This window comes from Lolium perenne, chromosome 6, assembly GCF_019359855.2.
Source record: "Lolium perenne isolate Kyuss_39 chromosome 6, Kyuss_2.0, whole genome shotgun sequence".
NCBI classification, from domain to species: domain Eukaryota; kingdom Viridiplantae; phylum Streptophyta; class Magnoliopsida; order Poales; family Poaceae; genus Lolium; species Lolium perenne.
In genome coordinates, this window is record NC_067249.2 from 136,447,369 (window position 1) to 136,465,326 (window position 17,958).

The window sequence follows — 17,958 nt, forward strand, 5'->3', positions numbered from 1 at the left end:
TATGATAGATTGATAATCAACTTGATGTAGTATTCCATATTCATCGGATCCCAACAAACACAACATGTAGCATTACAAATAGATGATCTTGATCATGATAGGCAGCTCACAAGATCTAAACATGGTAGCATAATAGGAGAAGACAACCATCTAGCTACTGCTATGGACCCATAGTCCAAGGATGAACTACTCACGCATCTGTCCGGAGGCGGGCATGGTGATGTAGAGCCCTCCGGTGATGATTCCCCTCTCCGGCAGGGTGCCGGAGGCGATCTTCAGAATCCCCCGAGATGGGATTGGCGGCGACGGCGTCCCACTAACTTTTCTCGTATCGTGGCTCTCGGTGCTAGGGTTTTCGCGACGGAGGGAATATATAGGCGAAGGGGTAGAATCGGGGGACGCACGAGGGGCCCACCCCATATGGCGGCGCGGCCAGGGGTGGGGCCGCGCCCCCCTATGGTGTGGCCGCCTCGTGGCTCCTCTTTGTCTCCTCTTCGGTGTTCTGGAAGGCTCCGTGGAAAATAAGACCGTGGGCTTTTGTTTCGTCCAATTCCGAGAATATTTCCTGTGTAGGATTTCTGAAACCAAAAATAGCAGAAAACAGGAACTGGCGCTTCGGCATCTTGTTAATAGGTTAGTGCCGGAAAATGCATAAAAATGATATAAAGTGTATATAAAACATGTGAGTATTGTCATAAAACTAGCATGGAACATAAGAAATTATAGATATGTTTGAGACGTATCAATGATCTTATGGTATTAGATGTTCTTCAAGCGTTTACAGAGTTCATTGAAGTACTCGAGAAAGAATGTCTTCATTACACTCTGCCACCTCAAATTATTGAAGCAACACAAGTTGAAGCTGAAGTACCCAAAGTGGTGCCTATTGAAAAGATGCCTTACAATAGTCCGATGCCATTCCCAATGACAACGGCAAGGCACTTCCGAGCTCAACTACTTACAGAACAAAAGGAGGAGGAGGTAAGAGAGGTAAGATCATCAGAGTTAAAAATTAGTAATGATGAACTTACTCATGAAGCTGCAAATGGAGAACGTGGGGTAACTAAGGAAAGTATTTTAGCTATGTTTGCACAGTGCAACCGAGTTGAGCTCAATTCCGAAGCCTCACAGTTTGTAGATGGTATGGTTAAAGCACAAGGTGTAGGCAAACCCGTTTTACCTTGCACTTTTGGTGGATCCTCTTATTATGGACTCTATGATATTGGAATAGTCATTAATGTTATTACATATAGATTTTATTTTGGTATCCAAGATGAACTTGAGCATTCACAATTAGAAGACACATATATGACAATAATGCTAGCTGAGAAGACTCTTAGAGTTCCTATGGGAGTAATAAAGAATGTACCTATTACAATAGGACCTCAGACTTATCCCATTGATTTTATTGTCATTGATATGCCAATTGATTCTCATTGTCTAATCATTTTTGTAAGAACTTTCTTAAACTCTGTAGGAGCTAATATTGACTGCATGAAAGAGACTATCTCTCTTAAGTTTGGGGAGCAAGTGATGAGTTTCCATTTCTCGAAGTTCACTCATAAACCAATCATTGTAGAAGAAGACTTCGAGGATGAAGTTGATCTTGTTACTCTTTCCGCAATACTCTATAATACTCCTGGAGATAATTTAGAGGTAAGTTTACTTGGAAATGAAAATAATATGATAGGATTAGACCAAAATGATATTCAAAAATGTTTGGAATCTCTCCCTATAGCTGATAACTCAACTAATGAGAATTATGAAGTACCTGAAAGAAATGGAGATGAAGATTTACCACCTTTAGAATTGAAACATCTTCCTCCAGATTTAAAATATAAGTATTCACATGAGACAAATAGATATCCAGTTATTTTAGGTACTAACCTTTCAGAAAAAGAGGAAGAACAACTAATGATGGTGCTTAAAATGCATCGTAAGGCTTTTGGGTATTCTTTGGATGATTTGAAAGGGATCAGTCCCTCAACAGCCACTCATCGAATATTCATGGAAGATAGAGCGCAACCAGTTGCATATTTTTAGAGGAAACTTAAGACTGAAATGAAGGAGTGGTAAGGAAAGAAATCATCTGCCTCCTCGATGCAGGTATCATCTATCATGTCAAAGAAAGTGACTGGGTGAGTCTTGTTCATTGTGTCCCTAAGAACGGAGGATTTATTGTTGTACCAAATAAGCACAATGAGATGGTCCCAACCAGAACTGTTGTAGGATATAGGATGTGCATTGAGTTCACAAAATTGAATAAGTAAACTAGGAAAGATCATTACCCATTGCCTTTTATAGATCAAACTCTGGAAAGACTTGCTAAACATTCGCATTTTTGTTATCTTGATGGATATTTTGGGTTCTCCCAAATACCTGTCCATCTGGAAGGCCAATTGAAAACAACTTTCACTTGTCCTTTTGGATTATATGCTTATCGTAGAATGCCTTTCGGATTATGCAATGCTCCAGCTACTTTTCAAAGATGCATTAACGCTATATTTGCCGATTATATTGAGCATATAATGGAAGTGTTCATGGATGACTTTCTGTCTATGGAACTTCTTTTAACCGATGTTTGCGTAGTTTGCATGAAGTGTTCCAGAGTTGTGAAGATACCAATCTAGTCTTGAACTAGGAAAAGTGCCACTTTATGGTTCAAGAAGGGATAGTACTTGGGCACAAGATCTCGGGAAAAGGCATAGAAGTTGACAAGTAGAAAGTGGAGGCCATAGAGAAAATACCACCTCCACGAGATATCAAAGGTATAAGAAGTTTCCTTGATCATGCTGGGTTTTACAGAAAACTCATTAGGAATTTTTCTAAGATAGCAAGACCCCTTACTATTCTATTACAAAAAGATGTCCGGTTTAAGTTTGATGAAAATTCTCTCAATTCTTTCAACATTCTTAAGCAAGCTTTACTTAAAGCTCCTATGATACAACCACCTAATTGGAAGATACCTTTCGATCTACTTTGTGAGGCAAACCATGAATCTGTCGGAGTCACTTTGTGCTAGCGGGATGGTGATGAAGTTAATATCATCCATCATGCTAGCCGGACTCTAAATGATGCACAAATAAATTATCCCTGAATAGAAAAAGAGTTCTTTGCAGTTGTATTCGCATGTGAAAAGTTTAGGTCGTATATCACTGACTCAAAAGTTAGAGTCTACACTGATCATATGGGTTTGAAAGAAATCCTTGAAAGGACTGATGTTAATCCTACAATGATCCGATGGATTTTGCTTTTGCAAGAGTTTGATTTGCAGATTATACAAAGAAGTGAAGAACGACTCGAAGATCGAGAATCCATGGATCAGGAAGCACTACCATGTAGCATATCTACAGTCTTTGTTCTGCCAGGTACACTCTGTCTTTGTGAATGAGTTCCTCCTATTCTTTGTGATGGTGCAAGCAAGCATTTGCTACCCACCGTCTCTGGAAGAAGGAGAGGAACAATATGATGGTCAAGAAAGTACGATACCTTTTACTCCTAATTGTTGCAAGAGAGTTTTCTTCGATTTTATTGGTTTGAAGTCTCTAGTTTTTCGTTCCTTTGTATGCATTTTCGAGGTCCTTACTGTTTTCTGAGCCGATTGAAGTTTTTGCAACCTAGGTACGAGTGGACGGTATGACCGGATGTGCCCGTACCAGTGGTCGCTAAACTTACAGTATGTTTTCATCAAAACTTGTTGTCTAACCTGACTACCGTACGGGCGAACGGTACCGTCATTTATGCCCGTACGACCAGTCGGTAAAGTTGCAAAAGCTTTCTCTTCGTTTTTGATCTTAAGTAAAAAAACATTTTTCACTGCCTATCTTATGTCGGTAAATCGGTACGGGCAGACGGTACGGTGCAAATCCGCCCATGCCGAAGCCTTGAACCAACTTTGTCCTTCTCGAATTTTGGCAGGACGGCCGGTACGGGCAGACGGTACGGTCTGCGCCCGTACCGCGAATCGCTGTGCTGCCCAGAATTTCCTTTTCAAAGTTTATATCTTTCCAATTTGTTAGGATTCTTTTTTATGCGACCATAAACTCCAAACCAACAAGATTTCTTTCCGCTTCACCCCTAGTAAGGCCTCCCAAAGCATATCTTTCTTCATCCTTTCAGATCTTCACCACCAGATGCGTTACATAGCTCCAGGAAAAGGGAATCTTTTCGGCCTCATGCCTCCATCATGGGACAACTTCCAGACCTCGTTTCAAGAGGATGACAAGCGTGAAGCTTAGGGTCTTAGCCCGAGGAAACGCGAGATATCCTATGACTCGTATGATGAAGACTACCAACTATTCATGACTCTAGCTCCATGTGGATGGATGCAACCATACATGGCTATGGTGACTCCAGAAGACGAGGAAGAAGCCAAGAAGCCGCATGGGAAAGGGCGCGTGGAATCCCTGAAGCCATCGCCACTCACTATATGTCACTAAAACGTAAGTATAGTGGTGTTGATGCAGGAACTTATGAGGAGACCACCGCCCATACTTCCGCAACAAAGAAGATGGCGCTGAACGCTCGCATCCGCGTGAATCCCACGGATGAGCGGGGCTTCGTACTCAAGGATGAACCCGCTTCATCAGTCAAGCCGCCTATGAGAAGCATAAAATCATGAGCTTATCCATCGGGAGGTGGTGCATCGGCACCTCCTAGACTTGCCTGAGAAGAAGGAACTCAATGAAGTGGTGGAGGTAATGACTAAAGCAGTGAACTCCACACGCTCTAAATTGCAGAGAGCTATCTATCGCATATCTGCTCTAGAGGCGAGTCCAACATAAAGCATCGTGCATCAGTCTCCAACACCATCCCTCCACCTTGAAGCTGCAACGGTATCAGATAATCTCAAGGATTATTTGATCCCACCTGGCTTGATTCCAAGCTTGGGGAGATCTATAACACCTTTTAATCTACCCTTTTAGTTCGAATATTACCTTTCCGACATGCATTTAGTTCGAAGTTCAATAAGGATTGCATTAGCACTTGTTATTTTCCCTCAGAGAGTGAAGGATTTTTATCCAATGAATCTTGAGTCGCTATCTTATTTGAAGTGTGACTGAATTATGATTATTGCATTAGATGTATGAATTAGGATGATTATAATTGTACTTGCATCATGATAATGATTTTATGGTCCTCTAGACCAGAAAGCTTTGATAGGATATAAGAAAATTATTCACAAAGTATTTTATGATCATTGGTTCCTTGATGTGAAAAAGGAAAACAAATAAAGAAAGAAAGAGAAAATGAAAAATAAAAGGAAGGAAAGAAAGAAGTGCAAAAAAAGAGTTACTAGTAAAATTAATGAAGAAAAACCAACTTCATGATTTTATGATATTTAGATAAAGTAATCTTCTTGTCTTCTATTAAACCTCGAAAGGTGTGGAGGCCTTCAAGTCATTCGAGTTTGAGAATAGTAAGGTGTCATTCATGCTCTAGTTTTACATCCGATGTTATAATCTTCATTCTTGAAAATGCATAATTTGTTTTAACGACTCTCGCTTCATGAACAAAGATGACTCTGTCCATTAAGCTTCTATCTTGCTCGGGGATGAGCAAGAGTCTAGCTTGGGGAAGTTGATGAGTGCATTTTTAGCATTTTTTGCATCATTATTTTGTCAAGATATCATCGAGTAGTGGTAAGATTTTCGTATTTCACCGCGCTACCACGCCCTTTTATGCTTGTCTACACATGATCTCAAAATAATAAGTCAATAATGAAATATCAATGAAAACTGTCATTTTATGGCATTTTGACGTGATAGAAATCATTTTTGCACTTAAACATGCACCTGGGTGAAAGGACAATATGTGGAAAATTTCCAGTGACTTTAACAAGCAAGGCCCGCCCGTACCGTCCGCCCATACACCCTCCAGAAGCACCGTCTCGTCAAATACTTTCACCTCCTGCATACGGATCAGAGACCAGACACACACAACTCCGCGAAACAGAGAAACACCGCCCCAGATCAGATCTCAAGAAGGAACTTTGGAGAAGACAAGATCTGGGCTGCTACGTGCATACTCGGAGGACAAGGCATCATCCCCTTCATCATCATCAACCGATGCACCTCCACCATCATCATCATCCAACCATAGTTGTAATCTTAATTGCTATTGTGGATTTGTATTCGAATTCGTTCCATTCCTTTAATTCCCTCCACAAGATTATGATGATGTTATTGATTGTCTCCATGTGTGAGTAGTTCCATTAGTTCTTGGGGAGATGGAGAAGCCCTAGCATGAATATGAGATGAATCTAAGATGATCTATGATTTTAAGTATTATTGTGTGTTAGTTTTCTCTCTTTATATTACGTGTTGTGCATCATGTAATATATGCCTGATCGTCAAGAGAGGGAACTGCTCTTTGAAGTGTGGTAAAGTGAACGACGGGAAGTGACACTACCGTATCGGCGCTTTGACACATGAATAAGGGGGATAAGAGGGATTCACAAAGCTCATATCGATAACCGCTGGGTAAACCCCTTAATAGCAGTAATCAACATGTAGCTTGCAGAAGACTAGCTACTATGATTATTTAGAGATGTGCTGACCAATGGCTTTCTAGACGCATTGTAACGGCCCCGGGTAGAACCCCCTATTATATTTGCTTGTTCTTCTTGTTTTTGTGCACCATCATGCATCATGCATCATATCATCTATGATTTTAATAAATAAAATTATTTTTACAAACCCAAACTATTTCGGTTTCCCTCTCATATGGGTTTTATAATAAACCATCCCCCTTGTCCTTTCTTTTAAAATAAAACCCTAATCTATAAAGGTATCAAACAAACAAAAGTATTTTCAATGTTTTCAGATTCCAAAATAAAGTGGTGCTATTTTGGTTTGGCTTCAATTTGATTTTCAAAATAGTTTTAAAATAAAAGGAAAACCCTAACAATCTAACCCTAAACCTAACTCTGGCCTTTTCTTCTCCATCCCGGTAGCCCACCTCTTCCTCCTGGCCTTTTTTCTTTCACCCCGGCAGCCTGGCCCAACCCATCTTCCCAGCGGCCCGTACCCCTTCGGCATCTCCCCCTCCCCTCTTTTTCGTCCTTGTCACGCGGACAACGACAGGAGACGCTCCCCACATGCTCGCTCATGCTGCGTGCGTGAACCTCCCCTCCCCCCTCCTCGCTTTTATTTTGGACCACGCCTGCTCCTCCTTATCCCCCCAACAGCTGTGCTCCTCTCCCACGCCTCTCCCTCCTTCCTTTCTTTCTTCTACTGCAAGCAAAAATCGAGGAGAGGGAGAAACCCCACGGCAACCCCCTCTCCAACATGGCGCCGCCGCTCCCCACCTTCCCTCGCCCTTCTGAGGGCACCCAGAGATGCGCCTCGACCTCCTCTTCAACCTGGTGCAACCAATCGAACCGAGGAGCTGTGAATCGCCGCCGTTTTCGCTGATTCCTTCTCCGACCCCGGCAGCCAAACCCTTCGATTCCGGCCGCCCGCGTCCATCTCCGGCCAAGCTGAGCCCTCCGTCGCCTTCCTAGTACCCTCGCGAACCTCCTGGACATGTTCCTATTCCTCCTTGCTTCCTGGATCTCCTCTTCACCGTGTTGCCGACACCGTGCCTCGCAGACCCTTGCTGACGTGGGAGTTGACGTGAGATTGCAACGTCGCCAGAAAGTAGCTTCCTTGTGACGGTAAAGCACTCGTCCGTTGGGAACCCCAAGAGGAAGGTGTGATGCGTACATCGGCAAGTTTTCCCTCAGTAAGAAACCAAGGTTTATCGAACCAGTAGGAGTCAAGAAGCACGTTGAAGGTTGTTGGTGACGGAGTGTAGTGCGGCGCAACACCAGGGATTCCGGCGCCAACGTGGAACCTGCACAACACAACCAAATTACTTTGCCCCAACGTGACAGTGAGGTTGTCAATCTCACCGACTTGCTGTAACAAAGGATTAGATGTATAGTGTGGATGATGATGTTTGCAGAAAACAGTAGAACGAGTATTGCAGTAGATTGTATTTGATGTAAAAGAATGGACCGGGGTCCACAATTCACTAGTGGTGTCTCTCCCATAAGAAATAGCATGTTGGGTGAACAAATTACAGTTGGGCAATTGACAAATAAAGAGGGCATGACAATGCACATACATGTTATGATGAGTAGTGTGAGATTTAATTGGGCATTACGACAAAGTACATAGACCGTTATCCAGCATGCATCTATGCCTAAAAAGTACACCTTCAGGTTATCATCCGAACCCCCTCCAGTATTAAGTTGCAAACAACAGACAATTGCATTAAGTATCGTGCGTAATGTAATCAACAAATACATCCTTAGACATAGCATTGATGTTTTATCCCTAGTGGCAACAGCACATCCACAACCTTAGAACTTTCTGACACTGTCCCCGATTTAATGGAGGCATGAACCCACTATCTAGCATAAATACTCCCTCTTGGAGTTACAAGTAACGACTTGGCCAGAGCCTCTACTAATAACGGAGAGCATGCAAGATCATAAACAACACATAGATGATAGATTGATAATCAACATAGCATAGTATTCCATATTCATCGGATCTCAACAAACGCAACATGTAGCATTACAAATAGATGATCTTGATCATGTTAGGCAGCTCACAAGATCCAACAATGATAGCACAATTAGGAGAAGACGACCATCTAGCAACTGCTATGGACCCATAGTCCAGGGGTGAATGATACGTCTCCGACGTATCGATAATTTCTTATGTTCCATGCCACATTATTGATGATATCTACATGTTTTATGCATACTTTATGTCATATTTATGCATTTTCCGGCACTAACCTATTAACGAGATGCCGAAGAGCCAGTTGCTGTTTTCTGCTGTTTTTGGTTTCAGAAATCCTAGTAAGGAAATATTCTCGGAACTGGACGAAATCAACGCCCAGGGGCCTATTTTTCCACGAAGCTTCCAGAAGACCGGAGGACTAACGAAGTGGGGCCACGAGGCGGCGCCACAGTAGGGCGGCGCGGCACAAGCCCTGGTCGCGCCGGCCTAGCGTGTGGGCCCCTCGTGACTCTCCCGACTCTGCCCTTCCGCCTACAAATAGCCTTCGTCGCGAAACCCCCAGTACCGAGAGCCACGATACGGAAAACCTTCCAGAGACGCCGCCACCGCCAATCCCATCTCGGGGGATTCAGGAGATCGCCTCCGGCACCCTGCCGGAGAGGGGAATCATCTCCCGGAGGACTCTTCACCGCCATGGTCGCCTCCGGAGTGATGAGTGAGTAGTTCACCCCTGGACTATGGGTCCATAGCAGTAGCTAGATGGTTGTCTTCTCCTTATGTGCTTCATTGTCGGATCTTGTGAGCTGCCTAACATGATCAAGATCATCTATCTGTAATGCTATATGTTGTGTTTGTTGGGATCCGATGGATAGAGAATACTATGTTATGTTGATTATCAATTTATACCTATGTGTTGTTTATGATCTTGCATGCTCTCCGTTATTAGTAGAGGCTCTGGCCAAGTTTTTACTCTTAACTCCAAGAGGGAGTATTTATGCTCGATAGTGGGTTCATGCCTCCATTAAATCTGGGACAAGGATGTAAAGTTCTAAGGTTGTGGATGTGCTATTGCCACTAGGGATAAAACATTGATGCTATGTCCGAGGATGTAGTTATTGATTACATTACGCACCATACTTAATGCAATTGTCTGTTGTTTGCAACTTAATACTGGAAGGGGTTCGGATGATAACCTGAAGGTGGACTTTTTAGGCATAGTTGCATGCTGGATAGCGGTCTATGTACTTTGTCGTAATGCCCAATTAAATCTCACAATACTCATCATATCATGTATGTGCATTGTCATGCCCTCTCTATTTGTCAATTGCCCAACTGTAATTTGTTCACCCAACATGCTATTTATCTTATGGGAGAGACACCTCTAGTGAACTGTGGACCCCGGTCCATTCCTTTAATCGAATACAATCTACTGCAATACTTGTTCTATCAAGTTTTCTCGCAAACAATCATCATCCACACTATACATCTAATCCTTTGTTACAGCAAGCCGGTGAGATTGACAACCTCACTGTTTCGTTGGGGCAAAGTACTTTGGTTGTGTTGTGCAGGTTCCACGTTGGCGCCGGAATCCCTGGTGTTGCGCCGCACTACATCTCGCCGCCATCAACCTTCAACGTGCTTCTTGACTCCTACTGGTTCGATAAACCTTTGTTTCTTACTGAGGGAAAACTTGCCGTTGTACGCATCACACCTTCCTCTTGGGGTTCCCAACGGACGAGTGCTTTACCGTCACAAGGAAGCTAATTTGGCGCCGTTGCAATACGTCAACTACGTGCAAGCAGCTCTTTTTCTGGCGCCGTTGCCGGGGAGATCAAGACACGCTGCAAGGGGAGTCTCCACATCCCAATCTCTTTACTTTGTTTTTGTCTTGCTTTATTTTATTTACTACTTTGTTTGCTGCACTAAATTAAAACACAAAAAAATTAGTTGCTAGTTTTACTTTATTTGCTGTCTTGTTTGCTATATCAAAAACACAAAAAAATTAGTTACATGCATTTACTTTATCTAGTTTTCTTTATTTACTGTTGCTAAAATGGGTACTCCTGAAAATACTAAGTTGTGTGACTTCACAACCACAAATAATAATGATTTCTTATGCACACCTATTGCTCCACCTGCTACTACAGCAGAATTCTTTGAAATTAAACCTGCTTTACTAAATCTTGTTATGCGAGAGCAATTTTCTGGTGTTAGTTCTGATGATGTTGCTGCCCATCTCAATAATTTTGTTGAATTATGTGAAATGCAAAAGTATAAAGATGTAGGTGGTGACATAATAAAATTAAAATTGTTCCCTTTCTCACTAAGAGGAAGAGCTAAAGATTGGTTGCTATCTCTGCCTAAGAATAGTATTGATTCATGGACTAAGTGCAAGGATGCTTTTATTGGTAGATATTATCCCCCTGCTAAAATTATATCTTTGAGGAGTAGCATAATGAATTTTAAACAATTGCATACTGAGCATGTTGCACAAGCATGGGAAAGAATGAAATCTTTGGTTAAAAATTGCCCAACCCATGGACTGACTACTTGGATGATCATCCAAACCTTTTATGCAGGACTGAATTTTTCTTCGCGGAACCTATTGGATTCAGCTGCTAGAGGTACCTTTATGTCCATCACTCTTGGTGAAGCAACAAAGCTTCTTGATAATATGATGATTAATTACTCTGAATGGCACACGGAAAGAGCTCCACAAGGTAAGAAGGTAAATTCTGTCGAGGAAACCTCTTCCTTGAGTGATAAGATTGATGCTATTATGTCTATGCTTGTAAATGATAGGACAAATGTTGATCCTAATAATGTTCCGTTAGCTTCATTGGTTGCTCAAGAAGAACATGTTGATGTAAACTACATTAAAAATAATAATTTCAACAACAATGCTTACCGGAACAATTCTAGTAACAACTATAGGCCATATCCTTATAATAATGGCAACGGTTATGGGAATTTTTATGGGAATTCTTACAACAATAATAGGAACACACCCCCTGGACTTGAAGCTATGCTTAAAGAATTTATTAGTACACAAACTGCTTTTAACAAATCTGTTGAAGAAAAGCTTGGGAAAATTGATATACTTGCTTCTAAAGTCGATAGTCTTGCTGCTGATGTTGATCTTTTGAAATTGAAAGTTATGCCTCATGAAAATCATAATAATAAGATTGTTACTACAGCAAATGACATCCAAGTTAGAATTAATGAGAATATAAGATTGATGGCTGAATTGCGTGCTAGGTGGGAAAAAGAGGAAAATGAAAAAGAAGATAATATAGCTAAAGTTTGGACTATTACCACCACTAGCAATGCTAATGCTACACATGTTGCTGCACCTCCTACTAATAATGGTGAAAGAATTGGTGTTGGCAATGTTTCCACTTCTAATGCAAAGCGCGAAAAACATCAAATCGCTAAATCATTAAATCGCTCGTGATAGAACTGCTGAAATTTTTTCCAACATTGGGGATAATGATCCCATTGCTTTAGATTATAATGGTTTGGATTTTGATGATTGTCATATCTCTGAAGTTATAAAGTTCCTACAAAAACTTGCTAAGAGTCCTAATGCTAGTGCTATAAATTTGGCTTTCACGAAACATATTACAAATGCTCTCATAAAAGCTAGAGAAGAGAAACTAGAACGCGAAACTTCTATTCCTAGGAAGCTAGAGGATGGTTGGGAGCCCATCATTAAGATGAAGGTCAATGACTTTGATTGTAAAGCTTTATGTGATCTTGGTGCAAGTATTTCCGTTATGCCTAAGAAAATCTATAATATGCTTGACTTGCCACCATTGAAAAATTGTTATTTGGATGTTAATCTTGCTGATAATTCTACGAAGAAACCTTTGGGGAGAGTTGATAATGTTCGCATTACCGTTAACAATAACCTTGTCCCTGTTGATTTTGTTGTCTTGGATATTGAATGCAATGCATCTTGCCCCATTATATTGGGAAGACCTTTTCTTCGAACTGTTGGTGCTATCATTGATATGAAGGAAGGTAATATTAAATATCAATTTCCTCTCAAGAAAGGTATGGAACACTTCCCTAGAAAGAGAATGAAGTTACCTTTTGATTCTATTATTAGAACAAATTATGATGTTGACACTTCGTCTCTTGATAATACTTGATACACACTTTCTGCGCCTAGCTGAAAGGCGTTAAAGAAAAGCGCTTATGGGAGACAACCCATGTTTTTACTACAGTACTTTTATTTTATATTTGAGTCTTGTAAGTTGTTACTACTGTAGCAACCTCTCCTTATCTTAGTTTTTTGCATTGTTGTGCCAAGTAAAGTCATTGATAGTAAGGTTCATACTAGATTTGGATTACTGCACAGAAATAGATTTCTTTGCTGTCACGAATCTGGGCCTAATTCTTTGTAGGTAACTCAGAAATTTATGCCAATTTACGTGAGTGATCCTCAGATATGTACGCAACTTTCATTCAATTTGAGAATTTTCATTTGAGCAAGTCTGGTGCCTCAATAAAATTCGTCTTTACGAACTGTTCTGTTTTGACAGATTCTGCCTTTTATTTCGCATTGCCTGTTTTGCCATGCTTGATGGATTTTTCGATTCCATTGACTTTCAGTAGCTTTGTGCAATGTCCAGAAGTGTTAAGAATGATTGTGTCACCTCTGAACATGTAAATTTTGATTGTGCACTAACCCTCTAATGAGTTGTTTTGAGTTTGGTGTGGAGGAAGTTTTCAAGGATCAAGAGAGGAGAATGATACAATATGATCAAGGAGAGTGAAAGCTCTAAGCTTGGGGATGCCCCGGTGGTTCACCCCTGCATATATCAAGAAGACTCAAGCGTCTAAGCTTGGGGATGCCCAAGGCATCCCATTCTTCATCGACAACATTATCAGGTTCCTCTAGTGAAACTATATTTTTATTCCATCACATCTTATGTACTTTGCTTGGAGCGTCTGTTTGTTTTTGTTTTTGTTTTGTTTGAATAAAATGGATCCTAGCATTCATTGTGTGGGAGAGAGACACGCTCCGCTGTTGCATATGGACAAGTATGTCCTTAGGCTTTACTCATAGTATTCATGGCGAAAGTTTCTTCTTCGTTAAATTGTTATATGGTTGGAATTGGAAAATGATACATGTAGTAATTGCTAAAATGTCTTGGATAATGTGATACTTGGCAATTGTTGTGCTCATGTTTAAGCTCTTGCATCATATACTTTGCACCTATTAATGAAGAAATACATAGAGCATGCTAAAATTTGGTTTGCATAATTGGTCTCTCTAAGGTCTAGATAATTTCTAGTATTGAGTTTGAACAACAAGGAAGACGGTGTAGAGTCTTATAATGTTTACAATATGTCTTTTATGTGAGTTTTGTTGCACCGCTTCATCCTTGTGTTTGTTTCAAATAACCTTGCTAGCCTAAACCTTGTATCGAGAGGGAATACTTCTCATGCATCCAAAATCCTTGAGCCAACCACTATGCCATTTGTGTCCACCATACCTACCTACTACATGGTATTTCTCCGCCATTCCAAAGTAAATTGCTTGAGTGCTACCTTTAAATTTCCATTCTTCACCTTTACAATATATAGCTCATGGGACAAATAGCTTAAAAACTATTGTGGTATTGAATATGTACTTATGCATCTTATCTCTTATTAAGTTGCTTGTTGTGCGATAACCATGTTCTTGGGGACGCCATCAACTAATCTTTGTTGAATATCATGTGAGTTGCTATGCATGTCCGTCTTGTCTGAAGTAAGGGCGATTTACCATGAGTTGAATGGTTTGAGCATGCATACTGTTAGAGAAGAACATTGGGCCGCTAACTAAAGCCATGATCCATGGTGGAAGTTTCAGTTTTGGACAAATATCCTCAATCTCATATGAGAAAATTAATTGTTGTTGAATGCTTATGCATTAAAGAGGAGTCCATTATATGTTGTCTATGTTGTCCCGGTATGGATGTCTAAGTTGAGAATAATCAAAAGCGAGAAATCCAATGCGAGCTTTCTCCTTAGACCTTTGTACAGGCGGCATAGAGGTACCCCTTCGTGACACTTGGTTAAAACATATGTATTGCGGTGATAATCCAGGTAATCCGAGCTAATTAGGACAAGGTGCGGGCACTATTAGTATGCTATGCATGAGGCTTGCAACTTGTAGGATATAATTTACATAACACATATGCTTTATTACTACCGTTGACAAAATTGTTTCTTGTTTTCAAAACCAAAGCTCTAGCACAAATATAGCAATCGATGCTTTCCTCTTTGAAGGACCTTTCTTTTACTTTTATGTTGAGTCAGTTCACCTATCTCTCTCCACCTCAAGAAGCAAACACTTGTGTGAACTGTGCATTGATTCCTACATACTTGCATATTGCACTTATTATATTACTTTACATTGACAACTATCCATGAGATATACATGTTACAAGTTGAAAGAAACCGCTGAAACTTCATCTTCCTTTGTGTTGCTTCAATACCTTTACTTTGAATTATTGCTTTATGAGTTAACTCTTATGCAAGACTTATTGATGCTTGTCTTGAAGTACTATTCATGAAAAGTCTTTGCTTTATGATTCATTTGTTTACTCATGTCATTTACATTATTTGGATCGCTGCATCAATTACATATGCTTACAATAGTATGATCAAGGTTATGATGGCATGTCACTCCAGAAATTATCTTTGTTATCGTTTACCTGCTCGGGACGAGCAGAAACTAAGCTTGGGGATGCTGATACGTCTCCGACGTATCGATAATTTCTTATGTTCCATGCCACATTATTGATGATATCTACATGTTTTATGCATACTTTATGTCATATTTATGCATTTTCCAGCACTAACCTATTAACGAGATGCCGAAGAGCCACTTGCTGTTTTCTGCTGTTTTTGGTTTCAGAAATTCTAGTAAGGAAATATTCTCGGAATTGGACGAAATCAATGCCCAGGGGCCTATTTTTCCACGAAGCTTCTAGAAGACCGGAGGACTAACGAAGTGGGGCCACGAGGCGGCGCCACAGTAGGGCGGCGTGGCCCAAGCCCTGGCCACGCCGGCCTAGCGTGTGGGCCCCTCGTGACTCTCCCGACTCTGCCCTTCCGCCTACAAATAGCCTTCGTCGCGAAACCCCCAGTACCGAGAGCCACGATACGGAAAACCTTCCAGAGACGCCGCCACCGCCAATCCCATCTCGGGGGATTCAGGAGATCGCCTCCGGCACCCTGCTGGAGAGGGGAATCATCTCCCGGAGGACTCTTCACCGCCATGGTCGCCTCCAGAGTGATGAGTGAGTAGTTCACCCCTGGACTATGGGTCCATAGCAGTAGCTAGATGGTTGTCTTCTCCTTATGTGCTTCATTGTCGGATCTTGTGAGCTGCCTAACATGATCAAGATCATCTATCTGTATTGCTATATGTTGTGTTTGTTGGGATCCGATGGATAGAGAATACTATGTTATGTTGATTATCAATTTATACCTATGTGTTGTTTATGATCTTGCATGCTCTCCGTTATTAGTAGAGGCTCTGGCCAAGTTTTTACTCTTAACTCCAAGAGGGAGTATTTATGCTCGATAGTGGGTTCATGCCTCCATTAAATCTGGGACAAGGATGTAAAGTTCTAAGGTTGTGGATGTGCTGTTGCCACTAGGGATAAAACATTGATGCTATGTCCGAGGATGTAGTTATTGATTACATTACGCACCATACTTAATGCAATTGTCTGTTGTTTGCAACTTAATACTGGAAGGGGTTCGGATGATAACCTGAAGGTGGACTTTTTAGGCATAGATGCATGCTGGATAGCGGTCTATGTACTTTGTTGTAATGCCCAATTAAATCTCACAATACTCATCATATCATGTATGTGCATTGTCATGCCCTCTCTATTTGTCAATTGCCCAACTGTAATTTGTTCACCCAACATGCTATTTATCTTATGGGAGAGACACCTCTAGTGAACTGTGGACCCCGGTCCATTCTTTTAATCGAATAAAATATACTGCAATACTTGTTCTACTGTTTTCTGCAAACAATCATCATCCACACTATACATCTAATCCTTTGTTACAGCAAGCCGGTGAGATTGACAACCTCACTGTTTCGTTGGGGCAAAGTACTTTGGTTGTGTTGTGCAGGTTCCACGTTGGCGCCGGAATCCCTGGTGTTGCGCCGCACTACATCTCGCCGCCATCAACCTTCAACGTGCTTCTTAACTCCTACTAGTTCGATAAACCTTGGTTTCTTACTGAGGGAAAACTTGCCGCTGTACGCATCACACCTTCCTCTTGGGGTTCCCAACGGACGAGTGCTTTACCGTCACAAGGAAGCTACTTTGGCGCCGTTGCAATACGTCAACTACGTGCAAGCAGTGAACTACTCACACATCACTCCGGAGGCGACCATGGCGGTGAAGAGTCCTCCGGGAGATGATTCCCCTCTCCGGCAGGGTGCCGGAGGCGATCTCATGAATCCCCCGAGATGGGATTGGCGGCGGCGTCTCTGGAAGGTTTTCCGTATCGTGGCTCTCGGTACTAGGGTATTCGCGACGAAGACTTTAATTAGGCGGAAGGGCGGAGTCGGAGGGCTAACGAGGGGGCCACACGTTAGGGCCACGCGGGCCTCCCTTGGGCCGCGCCGCCCTAGTGTGGCGGCGCCTCGTCGCCCCACTTCGTTTCCCTTTCGGTCTTCTGGAAGCTTCATGGAAAAATAAGCCCCTGGGCGTTGATTTCGTCCAATTCCGAGAATATTTCCTTACTAGGATTTCTGAAACCAAAAACAGCAGAAGCAAGAATCGCTCTTCGGCATCTTGTTAATAGGTTAGTGCCGGAAAATGCATAAATATGACATAAAGTATGTATAAAACATGTGTGTATCATCATAAAACAAGCATGGAACATAAGAAATTATCGATACGTTGGAGACGTATCAGCATCCCCAATCTTAGTTCCTACTCGTCCCGAGTAGGTAAACGATAACAAAGATAATTTCTGAAGTGACATGCCATCATAATCTTGATCAATACTATTGTAAGCACATGTAATGAATGCAGCGATTCGAAGCAATGGTAAATACAATGAGTAAACAATTGAATCATATAGCAAAGACTTTTCATGAATAGTACTTTCAAGACAAGCATCAATAAGTCTTGCATAAGAGTTAACTCATAAAGCAATAAATTCAAAGTAAAGGTATTGAAGCAACACAAAGGAAGATTAAGTTTCAGCGGTTGCTTTCAACTTGTAACATGTATATCTCATGGATAGTTGTCAACATAAAGTAATATAATAAGTGCAATATGCAAGTATGTAGGAATCAATGCACAATTAACACAAGTGTTTGCTTCTAAGACAGAAGGAAATGGGTAAACTGACTCAACATTAAAGTAGAAGAATGGCCCTTCGCAGAGGGAAGCATTGATTGCTATATTTG